The following is an 18288-nucleotide window of genomic DNA, read 5'->3' as shown; positions in this document are numbered from 1 at the left end:
CCATGTATCTGATACTGTATTTAGTTACAGAAAGCAGAATACAATACAACACTGTTTTTGCCCTCCTGAGACTCATAGTCAAGTAGAGGTCTCGGACATTAAGTAAGTTATTACAGTATACTGAGATAAGCACAATAATAGAAATAGACACCAGGTAAACAAATAGAATAGAATGAGAAATATATTCACCGATTTAGTTTGGGGATTCCTTGACCAAGGAAGGCCTAAAAGTGGGTGATGCCTGAGCACCTGAGGGTATTAAAGGATGGATAATGTTTACCAGGTGACTCTGGGAGGGAGTGGGGATTCAGGGTTAGGGGAGGCCTGGAGTGAGAGAGGACTGCATATAAAAAGGATGGGATGCATGAGAATATGTTGCATGGTCCAAGAGAAGTTAGGCAAGACTGGAGTCAGAGCATAAAGGGTGGGTTTTGGGAAATGGCAGGAAATCAGGAGGAAGTAATAGGCAGGAGCCATAATGAACAATACCTAAATGATTGCCAACATATGTGGTGTCAGGAACTATTGACCACTCCCTTCTTCTAGAAAGACATTCTCCTTGGCTTCTGGGTCATATGCTAATTTCCCTCCTGTTCTATTCTGGACACCCCTTAGCTTTTTTCTTTTTCTCCCCTCGCTTTTGCCTTTAAAAAATTTTTTAAGTAGACTCCGTGCCTAGCATGGAGCCCAGTGTGGGGCTTGAACTCATGACCCTGAGGTCAAGAACTGAATTGAGATCAGGAATCAGACACTTAACTGAGCTACCCAGGTTCCTCATCCATTTGCCTTGTATATGACCTCTAAATATCAGAAGTTCTCAGGACTCAGTCCTGGAACCTCTTTTTAAACTTTACATAGTCTCTTTAGGTGATTTAGTTTACTTGTGAGGCTTCCATTATGCCTCTGTGCAGATGACGTACATGCCAGAGCTCTAGACCTCTGTATCTTCCTGCCCAGGAAGATATCCTCCTACATCTTGACTTGGAAAGCTACCAAACTTTCCATGTCTGAAGCCAAAGTCAGTATTTCCACCCCCCAAATTTGTACCACCGTCTTGCTTCATCTAGACTTCCTCATCTATCTGGTAGACCAGTCCTAAGCCTCGGAGCTGTCCTTTTCTCCTTTCTCTGTCATCCAAGACTTGTCATTCTGCATTTTAAATATCTCTTGACTTTATTTGCTTTCTATCTCCCTTGCTACCCTCCTAGTCTAAGACCTCATCATCTTCTTGGACTATTGCTGTGGTCTCACAATTTGTCTCTCTGCCTTGGGTCTTGAACTATCCAATCCAATCCAATGTAAACTTAAAAAAAAAAAAAGAAAAAAGAAAAAAAGAAAACCTTGTCATGTCATTCTTCTCTTTAAAACCCTTCAGTGGATCCCCATGTTGCCCTTTGGTTCATGGCCTGGATTCTTAGCATGGTGTATAAGTTCACCCATGGTTTTTTCCTTGTCTGTTTTTCCAGTTTCATTGTATGTCCCTCAACCCTTGCTCTCTTGATGCCAGCCACACTGTTTTGGATCTTTCACAAGATCCTTCCACATGTTGTTCTCTTTACCTGGAACACTTATCATTTCCCTTTATCTTTTTTTTTTTTTTTAAGATTTTATTTATTTATTTGACAGACAGAGATCACAAGTAGGAGAGAGGCAGGCAGAGAGAGAAAGATAGAGGGAAGCAGGCTCCATGCTGAGCAGAGAGCTCGATGCGGGACTTGATCCCAGGACCCTGAGATCATGACCTGAGCCAAAAGCAGCGGCTTAACCCACTGAGCCACCCAGGCGCCCCCATTTCCCTTGATCTTATGAACTTATACTCATCCTTCAAGTGTCACTGTCTTCTCACTGCCTCAGGGAGGCCTTCCTTGATGCTTAGGTGAAGGAAGCTTCCTGTGCTACATTTTCCCACAGCCATCTCACTTTCCCTTTCATGACTCTATTGTGTGTCTCTATCACCAGACTGTAAGCTCTGTGAGGGTGGGGACTATCTCTGTCTTGTGCAGTGTTCTCAGAGCTAGCACCATGCATCGTCTATTGAATTATCTAATCACAGCTATCACTTTGTCTTATATTGAATTGCTTATGCTCTAGGCAGTTGGAAAAATTGATGAATCTCAGGTAGCAGAATGGTTCAATAAGACTGAGTTTTAAGGAGATCACTATTGGCAGAGTGAAGAATGCATGAGTGGAGTGAGAGTAGAGGCAAAGAATGGGATGTTGCTAGGGTAATTCAGGCAGTGAGGGACTGGGCTAAGACATAAGTAATGGGGATAGAGGGAGACAGATTTGAGTGATGCACTGTAGGTAAAACTGGAAGGCTTAGTGCTCTAGAGGAGAAAAGGAGTCAGAGATGACTCCCAGGTTTGGAGGAGAAAGAAGCAACACATTTAGAGAAGAAGAAAATGAGTTCCATTTTGGGTATATTGAGTTTGGGCTGTTTATGAGACAAAGGTGGTCATTAAGGAGTTGTATATGAATCATGAGTCTGGAGCTCTGGAGAGAGATTGGGTTGTGAGTTGAGGATTTGAGAGGTTTCATTGAGTTGGGGGTGGCTGAGATCTTGGGAATGGGGGAGATAACCCATGAGGGACTAGAGGGAGGAGAGAAGGATGGAAATATGGGAACCAAGGAATCACTGATGCTTGCCTCAGGCTGGCGGTGAAGCAGAGCAATCGGTCTTATTTCCTGAATCAGCTTGCAGAGTAGTTCAGTTCTAAGAGTATTTAATCACAAAATCTGATTTTCTTCTTTCACATCCAGAATCTAGGCCAGGAGCCCTCTTGGACTAAAGGACTCATTTTTAAGGTAGTAGGCAGAATTTTAAAATGGCCTGGATGTACAAACCCTATAAAGCCCCCCAGGATTTGCAAATATGATGGGATAGTCACTCCCATGATTAGGTTATATTATATTATATTATATTATATTATATTAGGTTATATATATATTAGGTTATATTATATTTAATTTAATAAAATTAAAAATCAGTTCATCAGTCACTTGAACCACATTTTGAACACTCAACAGCTATGAGTAGTTAGTGGCTACCATATTGAACAGTGCAGATACAGAACATTTCCAATGTTGCAGAAAGTTCTATAGGAGTGCACTGGGTCTCAATCCTTGGAACTGCAGGATAACATCTGGGAAGCGGTTCTCAATTCTGCCTGAATTCTTTGTTCCTCTTCATATCTAAAACTGTTCATTCACAGTTGTCTACAATCACTGTATCCATTTCTTCATCAGCCATCCCTCTTTTGCCTACGTCCATCTGGCTTCCTTATCACCACCCCCACCAAAAGCTAATGGGATGTTTTTTGAATGAACTGGATTTTATCATTCAACAGATAATAACTCTTTCTTCCTTCTAGAAACACCTTTTCTCTTTGCTTTTCTTTTTGCTAGATCAATTATATCAGAAATCTCTCTAAGTAGGTCCCAAAGATAGTAATGTTTAAAGCTGTAAAGTTGATTCTGCCACGGTAGTGAATTACTGCTCTTAACGATGGGGGGTATTCTAGGGTCTTACCATGATCCCTCTTCTCCAGCTACATTATTTCTCTAGGTCAGTGGTTCTCAATCCTGGCTCCACTTTAGAATCATCCTTGAGGGTTTTAAAAGCCATCATTGCTGGGGAGTTCCCAAGATGGATCAACTCTGAATTCTTATATCTCTTGGGGCTGGAGAAAGACTTTAGATGTCCTAAAAGCCCTGAAAAGATGGAGTTTTCTACCCTGCCCATAGAAATAAAAATAACAGCAATATTAAATCTTAGAAATATATATAGGGCAGATGTGCAACCTTCTAATTTTGCCTTAGGTGTTTACTTCCATGTCTTAAAAAATATTAGATATAAAAATTTTCCAAAAAAATGTTGGTACTTCTACCTTGCTGGCACCTTAAATATATGTTTAGCCTGCCCTAGGAAGTCCAGCCCCAAATCTCATTCCAAGGTCACCTCCTAGGAGAGACTTCTCTTATCCATTACTTTTTTTTTTTTTTTTTAAGATTTTATTTATTCAATTGACAGAGCACGCAAGAGAGCACAAGTAGGGGAAGAGACAGAGGGAGAGGGAGGAGCAGACTTCCCGCTGAGCAGGGAGCCCAGTGGATGTGGGGCTCCATCCAGGACCCTGGGATTGTGACCTGAGCTAAAGGCAGACACTTAACCGACTGAGCCACCCAGGTGCCCCCTATCCATCCTTTCTAAAGTGGCACTTTATGGTCCTCCCCTTAAAAAATATCTCATAGAAAGTATTGACATTTATAATTGTTAGATTTATTTTTTGGCTTACTTGTTTATTGTTTGTTACCTCCACGAGGGCAGGGTCTTATCTTTTTTGCTGTTCATCTAGCACAATGTCTGGTACGAAGCAAGTGTTCAATGTATATTTCCAGAATGAATGAGTGAATGCACCTGATGTATGGCAAACAGCAGTGAGTAGAGGAATCCCAAGGCAGGTAGGCTACCTTGGGTTGTTACCCTGTAAAAGACTGTCTTCATGGGGTGGGATGGGAGAAGTGAGTTCATGAAGGGATGTCCTTGTTTCCAGCAACCTGGTCAAGGCTTAGAGGAGTAGGCACATGCCATGATGTTGATGGATGCCAGCTAGTATTTATTTTTAGGATGTAATTTCTCTGCGTCACCTCCAAATTTTCAGTAAAATTTCTTCAACTCAAGAGCTATGTGTTCTTAGGGGAATGGAGGAAGGACTATGTGTCGTGTTTGGGATCAAAATAGGCTGGCAAGATGCTTAAAAGGGAACTAGGAGTGTTTGAAGACAAAGAGCAACTGGAATGAATTTGTATTAACTGCTAGCATCTCCCTAGAGTTGTCAGCATTATGGTTATTTGAATAATAGACAAAAGGGTGATTTGGATAGCTAAAAATTTGAGGTCACTCTGGTTACATAATTAATAAATTATTTGGTAATTCTGTGTTCAGTGCCTGTGTCCTATGAGACAATGGCTTGCCTCTGGGCAGTGATTCTGTCTGACTTGTTTACTCCTGGTCACTGGATGCCTTGGCTTGATGGGTGCTCAGTAAATATTTGTTTTGCAAATAAATGGTTCTGGATGTTTCTGTGTTTCTGGGTCAAAGTCAGAAGGGTCTGCTGACACATGATGAGGAGAACTGAGAGAAAAGCCCAGGCTCTGAGAATGAGGACCAGGTAGAAGCTGGGGGTGGGGGTGGGGGTGTTCTGTATGGTTTGTTGGGAGGATTCAGATCCAAGCTCAGGCCCCCTGGGTGGCTGGAGGGAGAACAGGACACTATTGGTCCCTCATCAGTGGACTTGAGAACCAGGTATTCTGAGATCCTGCTGGGTTGTGGGAAGGGGTTTCTTAATGTCTTAGGCTTGGTGCTCATTGGCCCAGGGTTGGGATGGCCCTAAAATGACTGGTGGGACACATTATCTTAGACCGCATAAGGATAGGCAGGAACTGCCAGACTTTGGGCTGCACGTGTTCCCTGATTCTCTGAGAGTGACAGAGAACCCTTAAAGGTGTCGAGGAGTTCTTGTGTCCTAAGACCCTCTCTCCATTTGTACCTTCCTCTCCCCTGACCCCACTTCCATCACCTCTGCAGGTTCTAAAGCTGGGTCTTGTATGCTTAGAGTGCCCAGGTCGATGGCCTGACCACAGAAGTATTTCAGTTCCCCAAACCAAAACTACTGTGATTTTGATTCCTGACCTTTCTGTCCCCAAGGACCAGGACCAGCCATGGTAGACGGAATAGGAGGCCTAATCTAGGGAGCCTGTTGATCAGTGGATTGATTCATCATGAATTTTCCCAGGTTCTAGATCTCAGGAGAAAAAAAAAAAAAAACAAAATGTTTATTTTTCTATATGATTTTCTCCGTATGTTGTCTTGACAGAGAGTTATGCAGTAATATTCATAAGATCGTATTTTTTAACACTTTTTGTTAGGTGTTCCCTTGTCCCATGGTTCCATACTAATAAATCAATATTTGTTTATTGAGCACCTACTATGTGCAAACACCGGGCTATATGGTTATCTGGAGGTAAAAAGAATGGTTAAAGGTTGTTCCTGTTCTCCAGGAGTTTATAATCTGGGTTTGGGGACAAATCACAAAATAACCAAAAGTTGAATAACCATAAATATGTATTTGACATGGGAGGGATTTACAAACAGAACAGAACTGATTGGTACTTGAGTTGCATAAGGCCTGTTGCTGGAATTTGGGAAGAATCTATAAAGAATAACAGAGAAGTCATCACTGATCCAGGAACCTGATCCGAGTCTTGGATTTTGAACTTATCAAGTGCACGAGAGGTGGAGACATCAGTGGAGACAGACAGAGCTGGATGAATTGAGCCTAAGTGTGGTTGAGGGAAAGGAATGGCTGGATCAGAGTACTGTGTGAAGGGGGGCTGTGTGAGATGAGGTCAAATGTGCCTTTTTTTAAACAGGACCCCGAGAGCCTAGCCTGGCTGTGGACTTGGGATTTTAATCTGGATGATGGAAAGCATACAGGTCAAAGTGCATTACCAAATCCGACTCAGCAAATGAAGCACTAGGCCAATGCTAACAGGATGAAATGTACCTTGGAAGAAGTGCAAAGGCGTGTGTGTGCATCTGTGTGTGTATGTGTGTGTACGTGCATACACCTCTGAAGAGGAGCACGAATTTGAGACAGGGATAGCCTGTTTTAATAGTATTTGACTTGAAACAGATAGAGGTGTCTCTCTCTATGTCTCTCTCTATCTCTAGCTGATGTCTCTGTCATCTCCACTTGGGTCCTTGGAAAAGCCTCCTGCACTTTAGGCTTCAGCAGCAGGAGTAGAATCTCCAGAACCAAAGTCATGTTGACATGCAATTTTCTTTCCCCAAGTCCTTGAAGTGGACTACTTTGATAAGGCGGCCGACATTCATAGAGGAGCTTCCCGAGTTCCCTCCTAGGGGAGAGTCTGATTCTTGTGTGCTATTTCCGCTCAGGTTTCCCTACGACTCAGAGCCAACCTGACTCCCTCAGACCACTGTGCATCATCATGCAGAGTTCACTGGGCCACCTGAGGTGACACATTCACATCTTGTCTGGGAGAAAAAGGATCAACATAGAATCTGGTAAGTAAGGTTTTCTGTGGGATGAAATGGTTCTCTGAGATGTGGAACTTCTAGAGCTAAAACAGGGAGAATCCTGGAAAACTACAATGGTTGGTCACCCTACAACACACCAGAAACTTCTTGAGGATTCGCCCCCACACCCAGTGGTTTTTCTCTCAGATACTGGAGCAACACACCTGACTCATGGATACTTATCCTCTAGGTACAACTCACAGAGAGCTCATGGTCTGTGTTTCTCAGGTTTTCTAAGGGGACAATCTTGTGATGCTTCAGGTTTGCAAAGCTAAAATATTCACCAAGGCCATTTTTCCTGTCCGTTTCCTCGAAGTGTCATATTCTACAAACTGTGCCATATGACTTTCACTTTTTTGAGAAACAGATTCCCTTAATCTTGGGAAGACCAGATATTGCAATGGAAAGACTATGGATTTTTGGTACTTGAAGGTCTTCCGGAGGATTCTGGTTTCACCATATACTAGTTGTGGTAGACAGTGCTGCGTATTCACACGTTCTGCTGTGTTTTCCTCTTCTGGGCACATAGGAAGATCACTTAGGCGCCCTTGAACAGTTGTGGCCAATAGGTTGTAAGCTGAATGACTGTCACTTGAGAGCTGAAGCATGGAATATGAGAGAGCGTCTCCATGCTCCTCTATCCTTGCTGTCATGAAGCCCATGTGTCCTTGTTGGTGGGGCCACAAGACGGCAGAAGTCACTGAGTGTAGCAGAGGACCTCTCACCTCATCATTGTCACCCATCTTACTCTGTGCCAGCAACAAATGAGTGTTTGTTGTGTTAAAGCTGATGAGATTTTGTGATTATTAGTTTATTACTGAAGCATAACCTGACTCGAACACTAGTTCCGTGTCTTCCTCCCCTTGGGTTACCCTAATAAAATATCATGGATTGGGTGGCTTAAGCAATAGACATTTATTTCTCAAGGTTCTAGAAGGCTGGAAGGCCAAGATCAAGGTGCTGGTGAGAGCTGGCTTCCTGGCTTCAGACATGTAGCTCCTTGTTCTCTATGGAGGCAGAGCCTGGGTGTCTCTTCCTCTTCTTCTAAGGCCAGTAATCCCATTATGAGGACTCCACCTGCATGACCTCATCTAAACCTAACTACCTCCCAAAGGCCCCCTCTCCTAACATCATACTTGGGGAACGGTTTCAACGTATGAATCTGGGGAGGACATATTCAGTCCCTAACACCTTGTAAGCTTGTCAAGCTACCTAATAATGCTGAGGTTAAAAAAGGGAAATAATATCTCCTTCAAAGAACCATCTTGGGGTGCCTAGGGGCTTAGTCGGTTAAACCTCTTCCTTCTGCTCAGGTCATGATTCCGGGGTGCTGGAACAGAGCCTGCCTCAGGCTCCCTGCTCGGTGGGAAGTCTGCTTCTCCCTCTCCTCATCCCCCTGCTTGTGCTCTCTCATTAATAAATAAAATCTTAAGAAAAAAAGAGTCATCTTATAGGGCTGCATAAATGAGATACTTTAGATGTGTTTAGAATGGTTCCTCCTGCATACCAAGAGCAGAAAAATATATTTTTTTTCTTTTCTTTTAGCAAAATATACAGGTACTTCTTTCCGGAGTAATACTTAACCACAGGAGTGAAGACAACCTCTCCTGTCCGGGGACGCACACAAAATCTCCAGATGACGCAGGTAGGCCCTTCTCTGTACTGGTGTTTGGCTCTCGGTCTTTCACCTGGAGTGGTCTTTGATCAAGGGACCCATGCCCAGAACATGCCACCATGATGTCGGACATTGGACACCAGGACTCCCCTCTGTTCACTTTTTTTTTCCTTAAGGTTTTATTTATTTATTTGTCAGCACAAGTAGGGGGGGGTGTGGTGAGCAGCAGGGAGAACAGGCAGAGGGAGAAGCAGGTTTCCCGCCAAGCAAGGGCCTCAATCCCAGGGCCCTGGGATCATGGCCTGAGCCTTAGGTAGCTGCTTAACTGACTGAGCCATCCAGGCGTCCACCCCCTTCCCCATTTCAGTTCTAAGCATCATATTTTGGGGAAATTGTTGACAGGTGGGGAACTTCTAGAAGAAGGGGAACAGGTGAGGAAAAGTGGAAGCCATGGGGATGGGTGGACCACCTACTACAAGTAAGGTTGTCAGATTTAGCAAATAAAATATGAGAAACCCAGTAGCATTAGAATTTTAGATAAACAGTGGGTCCCATTTTAGTATATAAGTGGCGTCACGCTATCTTGGGGGTCTCCTTATACTAACAAGGTATCCCTTGTTTATCTGAGATTCCAGTTTAACTGGGATCCCTGTGTTTTATCTGGCAGTGCTAGCTGCAAGGATTGTTGAGGACAGTGCACACACATCAGACAGAGATGCAACATCATACTTAGGAACACAAATGTGTATTTATACTTGGCTACCGGGAGCTGCTGGGTATGCAGATTTCTGAGCCAGCAAGGGGGAAGTTCAGAATTGGGTGTGCTATTCTGGGAGAGCTGCATGGGAGAGGCAAATCTGGGTGAGGGTAGGAATTTTGGTCAGCACCACTTCTTCCTTCCGCTCAAAATATGGATAGATACTGACTCTTGCTTTTGATTTGCCCTAAGATATACAAACGGGAAGATAAGGTGTTGATAGTTACTTAGTACTTCTGCCCGCCCCCCTTTTGGTCTGTCCTTCCTTACACATTTATTAGTACATGCATTTACCTAGGAACTATGCTAAGGGCTTTCTTTCTTTCTTTTTTTTTTTTTTTAAGATTTTATATATTTATTTGACAGAGAGAGAGAGAGAGAGATCACAAGTAGGCAGAGCAGCAGGCAGAGAGAGAGGGGAGGCAGGCTCCCCGCTGAGCAGAGAGCCTGACGCAGGGCCCAATCCCAGGACCCCGAGACCATGACCTGAGCTGAAGGCAGAGGCTTAACCCACTTAACCCAGGTGCCCCTGCTAAGGGCCTTCTTGACAGAAGAAATCTAATAGCCCCAAGAAGCAGTATTTCTTAAGAAGAGGAAACCATATCTTACAAACTCAACAATGATTTAGACAACTTTTAGTGAACTCCCTGGCAGACTGTGGGTCTAGTGGAAGGGGTTCAGGGCACAGGAGGGAGCAAAGAGAGGATGATTCACAACTTGTAGAGGAACAGAAATTACCACCCTTACCCTTACCCTGACACTTTTAACTTCATGTTTACTGATTATTCTAGGAAAAAATTCTCATTATGGAAGACAAGAGCATGAAGAGAAATAGGAGGAGACGGGAACTATTAGTGCATTGGATATTTTCTCCCTGTCTCTCTCTGAGTATTAGTTTTCTTTACAGTTAAGATTTTATGTACATTTATTTTCTAATTTTTGCCTCCCACTTAACAGTATCCCATAAACATGTCCCTCTTTATTGGTATTAAGTCTCTTCTCAATGTTTTAGGTAAGCAGGGGGCCAGTTTTGACTCCGTTTTCGGGGGAAGGAATGAGATTGGATAAAGACTCATCACCCTTGTCTTCTAGGATATGGACCAGATAGATATTGAAGTAAGACCCCAGGAAAAGTAGGTGCCTTTTATTGAGAGCCCTCAGACTTGCAGGGCAAGTTAAGAACAAAACTTCTGTCCAGATTTGTGTAGAATCCTATCTTTATCAAGTGTTGGACTCTGGTTTTACTAAATCTTTTTTTTTTATTTTTAAGATTTTATTTATTTATTTGACAGAGAGAGATCACAAGTAGGCAGAGAGGCAGGCAGAGAGAGAGAGAAGGAAGCAGGCTCCCTGCTGAGCAAAGAGCCCGATGCGGGACTCGATCCCAGGACCCTGAGATCATGACCTGAGCTGAAGGCAGCGGCTTAACCCACTGAGCCACCCAGGCGCCCGGTTTTACTAAATCTTGATGGCCATAAAATAATAAGTCTGTTTTGCTTATGCCTTTCCTCTGCAATCTATCCTCTATTTGTAAACACTCCCCACCCCCTACTGTCTGTCCTTCCCTCTCCAGGAATGCTGGGAGCATCGCCCTGCTCTCAGGAGCTTAGCTTTGTTGGCCCCCAGAGTGTCCCCGCATCCCTTCTGGTCCAGGTCATGGCTCCTGAGGGGTTTGCGGCCCCTAAGCAATAGAGGGGAGGGCCCAAAGCATTCTCGATTGGGCCCTGGAGCCTCCACGGATGGCTCGCTTCCTGGTAGGTGGGCTATGGAATATTGGGGTGGGGGTGATATTTGTGTTTTGATAAGAACAACTGCAGATTCTGCTGATCAGAGTCCTTGACACCTGCGTGTGATGCACACGTGGGTACAGACACCCTTTATGGAGGACACACCTAGCCAGGCCAGAAGTTTGCATTGTTTCCCTCAATCTTTACAAGGATCCATGACATAGATGGCTAGTATCCCCCATGGAGGCAAATAGCTTTGGTTGTCCAAAAGCACACAGCCAGTGGGTAGAGAACCAAGACCTTCATCTTGACCTGTTCACTCTGAGGTCCAGGCTTTAACTACTGTCCATCTTGGAGAGCAGAACATTCTGGAGCTAGAGGAGGCTTCAGAGGAGATTCAAAAACTTTGAATCTCCCAGCCGCTCTATCTCCCAATTACATTTTTGAATGAGGCCTGGCTTAAGCGTACAATTTTTGAGGTTCTACAAGTAATTCTCAGAGGCAGCCTGCATTAAGAATCAGTAAAATCCAACACCTTTATTTATAAATGATGAAAATATAACCCAGTGACGAGCTTGTTGATGCTTTTATTGAATAGCAGGCCTGGAGCTAGGTCTAGGATTTCCAGGATGTCCAAGTCCATACGTGGACCCTGTGTGACCATGAGCACTGTAGGGAGGTGCTGATTAAGAGCCATGAGGGGGGGGCTGACTCCAGACATGAAGCCAGATACACCCACGCTCCCTTTCCTCTCAAACCACAAGGTGCTCATTGCCCCAGACTCCGACAACAGATGCTGATTTGAACATTTGGGTATTTAGTTTGTCATTCGACTGGCCCTTTCAGGGATCTCCTGGTGCAAGTGCCCACGTCCCTCACAGCCATTCCTCTGTCTTCTCCAGAGGCTTCTGGCCTGCCGTGTGGCTGCAGGTTGCCCCCTTCAGGCATCTCTCTCTCACCTCTCAGGCTGGGCCACGGCCACAAGGCCAGTCTCACATGGCAACTCTGTGGCCAAAGGTCTCAGAGGTTGGACTTGGGTTCTGAGGGGAGAGGCGGAGGGGGTCAGGGCTGGAGGAGGGTGCATGAGAATGAGCTGGCCTGTCTGCTGGAGGAAGGGCAGGAATCTGGGAGGGCAGTAAAGGTGGTGCCAGCATATCCTTCCGTCTGCTCTGGGAAGCCAGCCAACAATGGGCCAACCATGGGCCAGCGTTCTCCTCCAGCAAGCCGCAGGGTACCCTGGGCTGCACCCCTCGGGAGGGAGGGGCTGGGGCATTTGGGGGTGTGCCGTTGGAGGTAGAACAGAAGGAGCTGAGGTTCCTGAGGTGACCTGGGAGGCTGAGCTTGGGAGGGGATTCCCCCTTCCTGTGGTGAGGCAGAAGTTGTGTCATCCTGTCACAGACGCTTTGTTTAATCTTGCTAGGTCACTGTGACGTTTGTCCGGCTACCTTCTCTTTCCGTTCCTTATGAGGCGGTCATGTCCTTAGAGCAGCTCCAGTCAGCGTGACGGGGAACCCCTGCCTGTAGGTTCCTGAGCCTCTGAGGTGGGGGATTTGGAGGCCAGCCCCTCCCCCATTTCTGCCCACACAAGAGAGACTGTCAATTTGAAAAACAAACAGGAAGACACCTAATGGTTATCTTCTGGATGTTCCTACAGCATCGATGTCTCCCCAGGAGTCCCCAGCTGACACCAGTCCTCCAAGAGTTGGAGCAAGAGCTCGAAGAGGACTTTTCAGGGATTGGGCCTTGGTTAGGTTTGGGGAACATGAAGTTCAGAGTCTGGTGGGTTCGGGTCAAGGATTAGCAAAGGGAGAAAAGGGGACCTGGAGGCAACGTTAGTATCTAAGTGGTGGTTAAAATTATGAATGCTGCAGCAAACTGGTCTGGGTTCAGGTGACCCCTTCGTAGCTGGAACCAAGTTACCGAAAATGTGCCTCATTTTCTTCGGTTGGAAAGTGAGGATATTTAAATGTTACCCCCCAGGGATGTAGTGAGTATCGATCGAGTCAGTACATACCCAGTGGTGTGGTGGAACGGTGCCGGGCACACCCCGGAGCACCAGGTAAAATGTGAGCTGTAGTTCATCCAGGCTGTCTGCCTCATTCCTCCCAGACCTCAGGCCCAAGCTGATGTGTGCTTCTGTCTGCTGGGCGGATGTTCAGGTTGAGGAAGGAAGGGTCGGGGGACAGAGGAGGGCACCGAATGGAGTCCCCGATGATGGCAGGCCATGCTCCCCAGGCTCCCGTTCTGGTGGCTTCTGCTCCAGGCTGGGTTCCTGTCTGTGCTCAGTCACACAACAGATGCACTTTTCCCCTCTGGTTTTTGGAAAGGAGTGTGGAAGAGGGGCCAATGTCTGGGCTGCTGAGCTGTTGAGGTGTGGAGGGCCACGCCAGCTTGAGTCAGGTGGCGAATCCCCGGGGATGTTCCTGGAGCCTACCCTGTCCTACAGACGCGGACTCAGGCGTGACTCACAGTACGCAGGTGGTGCCTGGGCCTGAGTCACCTGGTGCCCCTTCCTCCAGCACCTGCGGTCTAGCCTGGCCCTGGCTCTCCTTAAACTCTCGTCTCCGTTCCTCTCCCCTTCCCTCCTTTCCTTGTTCTCTACCCCTTGATCTCCTTGATCAGATCTTGGCTGATCTCCCCGGCAGATGGGCAGATGGATGACGGAGACAGGAGCTTCTGATGCCACTCCCATGCCCTGTCACGTGTTGCCAGGAAAGAGAAGCGTATGGCATTCTGCCTCTCGCAGTATGGTGGCTGTAATCCGAGGGGAGGTGTCTCCAAAACGACCCCTCTCTGCGGCTTGCTGCTGCTGGAAATGCTGCTCTCAGCCACCCGTTCTGGGGACGGGACGCCCAGCCTGTCCCCTCTGAGAACGCAAGTTCCCCCAACAGTGCATGGGGATTCCTAAAACTACCTCAGTTATTTATCCCACAGTGGGAACCTCTTCGCTGCACGAAGCGGGAGCACCTACTATGTGCTCAGCGGGAGCACCTACTATGTGCCCAGGGTTACTCCCAGCCTTGGAAAACAGTAGTGAACAAAATGGACAAGAGTCTCTACCTTCTTGGGCGTTAGATTCTGGAGGGAGGAGTCAGGAAGTAAACAGGATAAATAGGTAAGTTATACAGTTGTTTTACAGGTGGTTACGTGTTGCAAACAACAGCAAAAAAGATCCAGTCTACCCAGAATGAGGGTAGGTGGAGTTGGGATCTGGCGGGGAAATGGGTCAGAGTCATTGAGAAAGTAGCATTTGGACAAAGACTTGGAAGAGGTAAGATAGTTAGCCTTGCAGAAGCAGATGCCCAGGCCCACTCCAGGCCCAGGGATACTGCGTTCTGAGGCATCTGGGGCCAAAGCCCGAGGACAGAAGCAGCCCGGTGATTTGGAGGGTGTGCATCTGGGGTGAAGGAGCAAGGGGCAAAGACAGAGAAGTAATAGGGGTACTTGGGTCATACAGGGGCTCACGGACTCTCTCCAGGGGCTCTGGCATTGACCCTGACAGTAATGGGGAGCATGTGCAGGGTTCCAAGCAGAGGAAAGATATGACCTATCGTGTGGGGTCTGCTAGAGACCAGTTGGAGGATGTTGCAGAAGTCCAGGGAAGAGAGGCTTGGGCCCAGAGGGTGGAAGCTGCCTTGGGAAGGGGAACTAACATTTCCTGTAGCATGAGGGGGTGCGAGAGAAGCAGGAGTCAGGGATAACTTGACTAGCCACTTTCCTGAATACAAGTTCTGATGAGCCATGTCTAGGGGCTGGCGGTGGTGGTGCTGACACTGAGGGCTCCACAACAGGGTGATGGGAAGAACAGAGTGGGGGTGGGCATTGTCGTGGTGCCCCCACCCTGCCCTTTAGCCCTGGCCAGGTCCTAACCCAGCCTCTGGCTCTGTTTTAGGCTTCATGTCTCCAAACAAATTTGGTTCTGAGGTTCAAAGCCTGTGTCTGAGGCCATGACATCCCTGAGGGGTGTGGGATGTGTCTAGATCTCTCCCTCACCTCCTGGGGAGTGCTCAGGATCCCTGTGGAAGGGGGCTGACTGGTAGCCTTGGGGTCTGCAGAAACGCTGTCACTGTCCCGGATTGGGCCCAGGGTGTGTGTGTGAGGCCCAGACACAGCAATTGCCACTTTCTTCTGTGAAGCCAGACCCCTGCTGGGATCTGCCCTGACCTGTGAAGTCTGAGACACTACAGGCTTAAATTTACCTGGGCTCCTGGCCTCCTGAGAGAGGAGGGGGAGGGGGGATTTGAAGGGCTCCAGTCAGTCAGCCTGAGGCCCACCACACACTAGGCCCCGCCTCGTCTGCAGATCTGGGATCACCACACCTGCTCCTGCTGCTGGTTAACTATTAATGAGTTCTTTGTCACAGCCTCTTTCCTGGTAGTGGGCTGGGGAGGGGGCAGTTCCAGGAGGGGGAAGGCTTCCTGGAAACCTTGAGTTCAGGGAGCTGGAGACGTGGAGAGAAATAAACCAGACTGGTGGGCTCAGAACCCCGGGGTGGGGGTGGGTTTGGCAGCAGTGATCTTTCTCCAGAGGATGGGATGGGGTCTCTCTGGGGTCTTGTTGCAGCGGCTGGCCGATGAAGGAAAGCGGCCTGTGCTGATTGGGGCTGGCCGAGTTCAGCCAGATTTCGTTGGAATTCTTACAGGGGGTCTAGACACTAACATTTAGTGGCTTGTCCTTTCTGCATATAAACAACTTAATGCCCATTTGCTAATTACACTACTTCCTCTGCCCATCCAAACTTAGGGAACTAAATGAGAACCTAAGGATTAGAAATGCCCAGTTGAGTCCACAAAAATCCTCCATTTTCCTCTTAAGGATTCTCCTCTTAAGTCCATTTCTTGGACTTAACCCTCAAACCATAGAGAACTTTCTGCTTGGGAGCCACTGAAGCCTGGACTGGGTAGTTAAGTCTCCCTTAAATAGAAACTTGGAGGCAGTGGTGTTTCACAACCATGCCATGCGGGCTCTTCTGCTCTGCAGGGCCAAGACAGGGACTGGGGGACCTTCCAACCTCTCTCTAAAAGCCCCCTGATCCTAACCTGGGGACGAGTGTCCTCTGAGACCAGCCTCTTGTTCTAGGCCTGTTGCCACCCTGTCAGGTGGCCCTCAGGCAGCTGTGCCCCCAGAGCCCCACACAGGGAGCTGTGTTCTCAGGCCTGGTGGGGGTGGGCACAGGAAGTTGGTCTGGTTATGCTTCAGGTCAGGTCTGTTTTCTGGCCCTCTGGGCTAGCATTCCTGCCAGGGGAGGGCGGGGCTGGGAGACCAGCCCTTAGGAAGCTGGGGGCATGACTCACAGGTAGTTACCTGTCCCAGGGCTCCCTGCCAACCTGCGGAGGGATCCGGAGGGGAGACATTTAGAGTTTACTCCTGTTTATTCCTCTTAAGCTTTCCTTGGGTGAGTTGGGTTTTGACCCCCTTCCCAATGAACCTAAAGCTCCTGCAAATTCCCCCAAAGCAGGGATTTTCCACTTTTTTAGTCTTCCATTGGGAAGGGGTCTGGTGCTTTCCAGGGTGCTTTGCAGCCCAGTGACAGGTCTGGGCAGTAACAGCCTATATAAGAGCTTTGTGTCCTCTGCTTAGTCTTCTGTCCAGGGCTGCTCAGGACATAGGATGAAGCTGACCCCTGTGGGCCTTGGGGAAGTGCCAAGTACAGTGCCTGTGGCAAAAGTGGGTGCCCTTCCCTGGCCCCTGGGAGTCACTGACATTCAACGCCTGGGGCTTTCAGTTTGCAGTGGCTCCCTTTACCCCTACCCCCACTCCTGCCCACCCCCGCAGGCACCCACAGGCCGCTGGGACTGATGAGCTTGCTGTGAGGCCTTTGAGACGGACCCACCTGCCCAGTCCTGTCCTGGGGGGGCGGGCGGCGGAGGGGGGGGTGCAGTGACGGCACATGGGCGTGCCAGACGCTGGATTCCTGAGGCTCGCCCTGCAGTGGGTGACGCCCAGCTGGGGAGTCTCCAGACGTGAGGCCTTTCTTTAAAAACTGGGAGCCAGGAGAAGAGACCCCACATTCAAGGGGTGCTCTTAGAGCCCACCTGGAGAACGAAGAGCAGCAGCACGGAGCAAGGTACGGGACCGGCCTTCCCCTGCGCGGTGGAGGCCAGGTGCGGGAGTAGGGCTGTCTGCGTCTGGGGTGTCTGGGGCCTGGCTGCAGGGGCCCGATTCATTCTGGATTCCTTCCTCCTCCTCCCAGGAGGGCACTGAGCAGGCGCACTCACCTGCAAAGGCTAGGTTAAATGTCTGCCATTGTTTGGGTTGCTTTTTTACATCGGGTAAGTGTTTCAGTGACTGGGGAGGAAGCAGCTTCAGATCTGGGCTGAGCACAAAGAGAAGTGGGAAAGTCTGGGCTGGCCGGGCTAGAGCTCTTCCCAGGGCCAGCCTGTACCTGGCTGTGCCCTGGTTGTGCGGGGATGGCAGCCTGGGGGCAGGAGTGCAGAGAGAGCACTGGAGGAAAACCAAAAAGTGGGTCTTCCTCCTGGGCCAAGATTAGCTGTGCAACCTCAGCCACCTGTCTCTTCCCCGGGCCCATGACTCTTCCAGGAGAGGTTTGGAAGGCATGATTCCCAGGCCACTAGCCTGTGGAAGGTAGATGCCGGGTGGGCCCCAGCTCCCTCTCTGCAACTGCCTTGCCACCCTCTCCCTTCGCCCCCCCGCAGCCAGAGGGCTCTGTGGCTGTCACTGGAGTCAGAGGTGGGCCGCAAAGGAGTAGGGGTGAGGCCTGTCTCCTCAGTCTAGTATCCAGCCTCAGCTTCCAGAATCCCAGGTCTGCACAGCCCTGGGCCATAATGGGAGACATTTTAAGATGCTTCCAGTTCTGATGAAATCCTCACTCACTTCTTAAATTCTGCCAGGCTCATCTTTCTCCCCACCGTGTCCCAGCGGCCTGCTTAGCTCTGAGTTGTGGTCACCAGAGCCTGCCCCTCAGGGAGGCCCCGGGTGGTGGCCGAGAGGCTTCGCCTCCAGGCCCTCAGCCACTCTGACCCACTCACCTTTGGGTCTGCAGGCCTGAGAAAGGCCAATTCTGGGGGTGGGGGGAGCAACAAGTCCTTGGACATCTTAATAGCTCCTCTCCTGCAAAGGGCCCAGCCCT

General features: G+C 48.3%; 1 protein-coding gene across 4 annotated transcripts in view; it reads left to right on the top strand.

Moving 5' to 3' along the window:
* The window catches only part of LAMB3 (laminin subunit beta 3), a 64117-nt gene that overhangs the window by 8693 nt on the left and 37136 nt on the right, over window positions 1–18288 (top strand). Inside the window, exons 2-3 of one of the 4 annotated variants that reach the window (XM_013047213.2) lie at window positions 6959–7087; window positions 8645–8744. The gene's annotated coding sequence lies outside the window, so the exon portion shown is untranslated. Of the gene's footprint in view, window positions 1–6958; window positions 7088–8644; window positions 8745–16505; window positions 16594–16793; window positions 17266–17394; window positions 17471–18288 lie in introns of those variants that run through there. The other 3 variants (XM_004775289.3, XM_004775284.3, XM_004775285.3) reach the window with 3 other exon arrangements.

Source organism: Mustela putorius, unplaced genomic scaffold, assembly GCF_011764305.1.
Source record: "Mustela putorius furo isolate JIRA1106 unplaced genomic scaffold, ASM1176430v1.1 tig00001012_pilon_pilon_pilon, whole genome shotgun sequence".
Classification (NCBI taxonomy): domain Eukaryota; kingdom Metazoa; phylum Chordata; class Mammalia; order Carnivora; family Mustelidae; genus Mustela; species Mustela putorius.
The sequence above is the reverse complement of the archived record's forward strand: the minus strand, read 5'-3'. Positions and strand labels throughout refer to the sequence as shown.